The following is a 7632-nucleotide window of genomic DNA, read 5'->3' on the forward strand; positions in this document are numbered from 1 at the left end:
TTGGGAGAACAAGGTGTGTTTATTAAATGGGAAAACTATTAATTTAATGTCAGGCTGTTTGGAGGAAATAGGTCTATTAATTAAATGTGAATACTATTAATTTAATGTTGGAGCTAGTGGCAGAGAAGGAGGACTAATTATTAAACGTGAGAGCTATGATTTAATGTTATGGCTGGTTGGGGATGAGAGGCCTAGAGTATATACTCTTTACTAGGCTTTCCATATTTCATGTACCTATCTTTTTTCCAAAGAGGGCACCAACATTCAGAGATTCAAACAAGCAGAAACTGAGCTTAAGACATGAGCAGCAGCAGGTAGTGAAAGCTGCAAGAGCAGGTAGAAGGTTGCCAACTGACTCTGGTGGGGCAGTCTCGATTTTGGAATATTGATTTGTTCTGACCCAGTTCTGTGTATTCAAAGATGTTGCAAAAATGTAAATATGAAAATCTAACACAAGTAGTTTGACATTCTCATTGTCTCACTCTAATACAATATTCTTTACACCTAATAAAAATGCTGAATATGTGGATTTTTAGGCAGATAGCAAGGTCATCAGCTCATTTCTAATAGCTCAAATATTTTTTCTCCTTGGTGTATATCAACAGACTTCCTAAAAAAAAAATATATGGCCTCATAGCAGTCATTTATGGCAACAATAGGATCAACAACTGATATCTAAAAAATAGTTGATATGTAATTACCCTAAATTCAGTCACAAACTGCAGGCAAATTCTGTCACTGTGCCTGATTCATAAAGCAGAGTAAAGCAAAAAAAATAACTAACTTTGAATCTTGGCAAAAGCATGTTGCATTGGAGGAGGAGGTAAATTTAAAATGTGCAGACAGATTTATAGTTGGGGTAGGGCATGTCCTAGATCAACTTTTAATGTCAGTGTAAAAATTAAGCTATCAAATAAATGCATCCTACATGAAAAAACAGCCAGTATTTTCCTTATGTGCAAAATAATAAACTTATTTGCCCCCTTGCATTGTAACATGGTTTTGCCAAGGTTCGAAGTTACTAATTTCTTTGCTTTACTTTCCTAAATGGATCAGGCCCACTGACTTAATAGCTTTAAATTAAAGATACTCAGGCTCAGATCCTCGGAAATCGAACACACCCGAACTTAAGGGATCCGAGTACCGAGCCAAGTCGGCTCAGTACTTTTGCGCTTTTTCGGATTCCAAAACGATTCAAAACGTCATTGTGATGTCAGAAAATAGATTGTGGGGGATCCGCGCTATCCACGTGTGGGATGAAATGGGCAGCCAGAGGAACAAACAGAAGAGGTGGTCTCAAACCCCTATGGGATACAACAACAATGGATTCCCCAGCGCGATGGAGGGATAGAAAAAAAGGGGGGGGTTTGTGTCAGTGAAAAAGCAAAGTGAGAAAGATATGTAGATGTATATAGATGTGACAGTATTAAAATAAACGTTGACTTACTGATAAAAACAAGAAGGCGTCTCTAAAGTAAGAGATATCCGTTTATATGTAAGAGACAGGTTGCTAGTTGTATCTGTCTCACAGTCCAAAAGTAGCAACTGTCTGTCTATGGGTACTGTTAAAACAAAGTCACAGAGAAACAAAGGGGCCACAAGTCTGGGAAGGTTGGGTAGTGCACTTACCTCCCTCCCCAGATGATGTGTCCAGATCGTCCGTATAGAGGTCCTCCTTCTAGGTAGCGATCCTATTCCTAGAAAGTTGGTGCTTTCAGCGATGTACTAGAAAACAGTCTCAAAGTCTCTGCATCCACGTAAGTTACAACGGTAATGTTGGTGAGACCAAACTGAAGTGTTTCTGGGTAGTAAGAGGCTGTTACTTTCTGTTGTAGAGTCTATCACCCAGGTAGCAATCCCGCTCCTAGGCGTAGTGTAATCCTCACAAAAAGGCCGGAAAGACAATCTCAGGGTCCGCACATGCGTGGTAGGACCAGCGGCGATAATGTAAAGTCCAAACAGTATGTCAATATGCTAATTCTACGCATTTCACCCCAATAGGGGCTTCTTCAGGGAAAATGAATAGTCATTGTGACGTCGTCTGATCTTGGATCTCAAAACTTGCTATTTTTGGAATCTATAAATACCGCCCTCCATGGCGATCTAGCGCCATTTGAGAGAGGGATAGAGAAGAGGTAGGATAGAGTGTAGAGCAGTTGAGCAGGCAAACTTAGAGAATTGAATGAGGAGGGTGGTAGCAGTGTAAAAGAAAGCTCCATTGCTAATTGTCATTGCTGAAATACAAATATACTAGTCCTTGCAGGCTTTTCTTCTGAATTTGCACCAAAAGTGTAGGATATTATATACACCCAAAGACAAGAGTTCAATTGCTAATTGTCATTGCTGAAATAAAAATATACTAGTCCTTGCAGGCTTTTCTTATGAATTTGCACCAAAAAGTGTAGGGTGTTATATACACCCAAAGACAAGAGCTCCATTGCTAATTGTCATTGCTGAAATACAAATATACTAGTCCTTGCAGGCTTTACTTATGAATTTGCACCAAAAAGTGTAGGGTGTTATATACACCCAAAGATAAGAGCTCCATTACTAATTGTCATTGCTGAAATACAAATATACTAGTCCTAGCAGGCTTTTCTTCTGAATTTGCACCAGAAATTGTAGGGTATTATATACATCCAATGACAAGAGCTCCATTGCTAATTGTCATTGCTGAAATACAAATAGGAGGGTTAGCAGGCTTGTCTTCTGAATTTGCAGGCAAATTCTACTGCGTTATATAGGTAACAGACAAAGAGAAGTACTCCATTGCTAAGAGTCATAGCTGAAACTGGCTGGATTGGTCTAAATCTGCAGTTACATTTTACTGTACCATAGCTCACTCAGACACAGGAGAGGTGGCAGGGTTCAGTGCTGAAACAGAAATTGTAATAAAAGGGCTGTCAGGGTTCTTCAAAGTCTCCAGTGACATTGTATTGTGCCATAGCTCATACAGAAACAGGAGGGGTGACATTGTTGGTGTCACTCTTCAGTGTTAGTCATGATGATACTAATCACTCTAACTCATGTGCTAAAGCCTATGTTCAAGCGCATAGTGGTTTTAAGTCAGGGAAATAAAAATGTAAATAAAAATCTTGTACCTTTTAAAAGAAAAATAAACCTCTCTAAAAAATTTGAAAGTTTACTGTAGAAAAACATAAAATTGCCAAGATACCATTCTACCCAAAATATTACCAGGCATACCATCATCAGGTAGCTCCCTTCTCTTAGCTAGATTTCAGCATCTGCAATCTACACTGTCGTCATATTCACCCTCATCATTGTGTACGTCTTCCTCAAACAATACTAATTCATCCCTGCTGGAATCCACCATCACAGAAGTCTGTGTACTTTGATGTAATTGCCGAAAATGGCCTTCCTCATGGAATTTGTAGTTCATTTTATGGCAGAGCTGTCACGATTTTGTGCAATTTTTTTAGAGCAAAGCAAATGTGAAAATGTTGTGCTGACACATCTGCATAACCACTGGGTGTCATGGGAAAGCTAAGTTTTTTCTGAGAAGCAGTTGCCAGAGAAACTGAAGGAGGAGACGTCATTACAAGATGTTGATAGCTCTTGGATCCTGGCGAAGCAAATTAAGCCCTAGATCTACAATTACAATATAGTTAGCAGATTTGCTTAGCTTAATTTCATCCTTCAATTTCTCTAGCTGCTTCTCAAAAAGTATAATTAAGGCAATCACTTGACTCAAGCTAACCATGTCTGCACTCTCTTCACAGGTGACTACTTCCCTGGACTAAAGTACATTTCCCCTCAAATTCTAGTCTTCGTGCAACTGTTGCATTCTCCTATATGCTGTTGCAGAATCCCGAAAATATTTCGGCACACAAACAGCATCTCTTTCATATCATTGTCATTTTTTAAAAAGTTCTGTAACACCAAGTTGATTGGGTACATGCTGCTGCTGTTCCTCCTGGTGAAGACAAAATCACCAACCTAGTGGGCTGTCACAGGCATATAATCTTTAGTTTGCCCAGTTCCGCTTGTCCCCATATCTGTGGTTAAGTGTACAGTGGGTAGAATGGCATTTTGTAGGCCAATAATTACATTTTTACGAACTTTCTGGTAGAGGTGAAGAATAGCATTTTTAGTAAAATGGTGTTGTGATGAAATTTGGTAATAGGGATAGAAGACCTCAAGTAACGGTCTAAAACCAGCTGCATTAATAGTGGATATTGGACGCAGATCTAATACTAGCATAGTCCCCAAGGTGTCTGTGATCCGCTTTGCGACTGGGTGACAGCTTTCTTACTTTCTTCCTCTAGCAAAGGATTGTTTAACACTCAATTGTTGTAAACTACTAGTAGTATTCTTTTGAGTTGAAGATCGACCTTCAGCAGCAGCAGCAGCAGCGGGACTAATGCTCAATAATTCTTCAGAGGAATCATGGTGAGTGGAAGAGTCATCTAGCTTTAGCAACTTGAATGCAGGACTAACTCCCCTCACTTGTGAGTATATTGATGATGAAGGTGTTGGAGGTGTAGATTGCAGGTGCTGGAATCTAGATGAGAAAAGGGAGGTAGATGATGCTGGACTGCTTGTTGTTATTTTTTTAACATAAGTTTCTGATTTTCCAAACAGCTTCCCATGAACTCGCTTCAAATGCCGTAACATGGATGAGGATCCTATATGGTTAAGGTCCCTACCTCTACTGACTGTGGCTTTACAAATGCTACAAATGGCTAGACAACTGTTGTCAGGATTTGTGTAAAATTAATTGCACACATGAGAGGTGGATTTTTGGTATTTTGCCCAGGCATGATAATGGCCTTTTTCTTATCACTGGCAAGAACTGCCAGTGACCGTTTGAAAGTGTATGAAAATAATATTGTGACCTGTGAGGTGGTCAAAATTGATTGCAAATGACTTTAAATTAGTGTTAGTGAGGTTAATAATAATGTAGGATCAAAAAAGAGCAAAATTATGTGATTTTAGCATATTTTAGAAATTTTTCTAACAAAATACAGATCCAAAACCAAAACCAAAACACATAAGGGTGGTTTTGCCAAAACCAAAACACAAAGCTAATCCAGATCCAAAACCAAAACCACTTCACGGGGGTCAGTGAGCATCTCTACTTTAAATAACCATTTTGACGTCATTCAGCATGGGCATAAATGTTAGTATTTGTCACAAAACAATTATTTACCATCTATCCTTGAGGGTGTGTGCTGTAAATATTCACTGTTTATTTATTTGATTATGTTTGCTGGCTCTAACATCACAAAGTCTAAAAAAGGTTTTTATTTGTTATAATGCTATTTACTATTGAGTAGGTTAAGTTATACAAAATATGTGAAAGCGATGAAAATTATAATCAGTATTGCTCAATCGTTTATTTCCCATGTACTCCAAAATATAGCTTAGTACTACAATGTGAAAGTACCTACGTGTAATCATTTTTTTATTAAACCCACCTTGACATGCATGACATGCGGGTGTGAATAGCTTAATAAAAAACATCTGGGGGTAAATGTATCAAGCTGAGAGTTTTCCGGCGGGTTTGATAAACCAATCAAATTCTAGCTATCATTTATTTAGCACATCCTACAAAATGACAGCTAGAATCTGATTGGTTGCTATAGGCAACATCTCCACTTTTCAAACCCGCCGGAGAACTCTCAGCTTGATACATTTACCCCCTGGTCTGTGTAAAAATGTCTAAAATCCCACAAAATTATATCTCACACTCACTATTAAACAGCCATTTCTGCCACCACTAAGATTTAGATCAAGAGTTAGCTCCTAGGAAGTCTTCTGTTACTCTGACTAATCCCAGACTGGAATTACAACTTAATTTAATCAGAGTTACTGTAAATCCAACAATTCCCTGCATAAATCTAGCATTATAAAAAAAAACAAGTCTATCAGACAAATTCATTCTTTAAGAACGCAAAGACATAATATTATTAAATGAGATTAATATGACAAAATTCACAATGCTTACCGAATAAAATGATGATAACAAATTGACATTAAAAATATCTAAATGCAAAATAGTTTTATTAAAGGAAAACAGGGCTAAAAACAGAAACGGCCTTAACAATGTATTAGAAAGTATGGACAATTCATCAGTAGAAATATTGAGCCCAAAGAAGTGATATTTTCTAAAATAATTTAATTACTTTTTGTACATCCTTCCTTCCACCATCCCTTTATTTCATTTGTTATGTCACTAATGTTATGAACTGCCTCACTAATCGCTTCAGGTCACTCTAAAACTTTTCTGGTCTCGGTTATTGCCTAGTTTACCTTGTTTCTGAGCCGCTGCGCGGCTTGCGGTAGCTCACACTGATCCTGTCCCGGCTGTTGCCTAACAGTTCTGTGATTGCAGTCACATAACTGCAAACTCTGTGCGGGGGGCTCGGTCCTATGGAGCATTCTTATTGGCCCTTATCAGTTTAAATGGCAGGGAGACCTCTCTGCTGGTTATAGCGTCCTTGCCGCGCAATTTCATGAAGCCTGCTGTATTGCTGCAGTCTTTACCTGCTGATTGTCTACCTGTTGTCTGACCCTGCTTGTTCATGGCAGGGCTGCTGAGAGGGGGGGTGGGTACTAATTACCTGGGTCCGGGCATGTCAGGGGGCCCGGCCCGGGCCTGCACTGGCGACTTTTTTTTTTGTTTGTTTTTTTTTTTAAACCTTTTTTTTTTCGTTGGTGGGGGAGCAGGGTACTGAAAGAAAAAAAAAATACTCACGTGATCACGGCGCCAGAGTCACTCTTCCCTCCTCTCTGCTTCCTTTGCACTGAATGTCTGGTGTGACATCATCACGTCACATTCAGTGAGGAGCGGTGCAGAGAGGAGCAAGCAAGAAGACAGAAGACAAAAGACAGAAGAGAAGAGATGAAAGAAGCCAATACAAAGGTAAGTAAGGAAACGGAGGCAAGGGGAGGAAAACAAAGGCACCGAGTGATGAAGAAGAGGGGGGGTGCAGCATGGCACAGTGATGGAGAGGGGGGGCAGGATGGCACTGTGTGATGAAGGGGGGAGCAGTATAGCACAGAGTGATGAAGGGGGGCAGATTGGAACAGAGTGATGAAGGGGGGAGCAGCATGGCACAGTGTGATGAAGTGCATGGAGGGTGCAGTGTGATCATAAGGGGGCACAGCGTGGTGATAATGGTAATGTGTGTGTGATGGCACAGGGGGCTTGTGGTAATGTGTGTTTGTGATAGCACAGGGGGCTTGTGGTTATGTGTGTGTGTGATGGCACAGGGGAGCTTGTGGTAATGTGTGTGTGTGTGTGTGATGGCACAGGGGGCTTGTGGTAATGTGTGTTTGTGATAGCACAGGGGGCTTGTGGTAATGTGTGTGTGTGTGTGTGTGTGTGTGTGTGTGTGTGTGTGTGTGTGTGTGTGTGTGTGTGATGGCACAGGGGGCTTGTGGTAATGTGTGTGTGTGTGTGTGATGGCCAATTCAATTGGCATTTAATTTCCCATAGGCTCTCTAAATTAATACATACAGTAATATACCTGTGATTTACCGGGTATTACATTCTCACCCGCTGGAACAAAGCGTGTCCTCACGTTGGACGAGAATCACAAAAGTCTATAAAAGTCTTTTCAAAACAATTTTAACCTTATCTGTAAGGAAAGTAACCAAACAGGTTAA

The sequence above is a fragment of the Mixophyes fleayi genome, chromosome 1, assembly GCF_038048845.1.
Source record: "Mixophyes fleayi isolate aMixFle1 chromosome 1, aMixFle1.hap1, whole genome shotgun sequence".
Lineage (NCBI taxonomy): Eukaryota > Metazoa > Chordata > Amphibia > Anura > Limnodynastidae > Mixophyes > Mixophyes fleayi.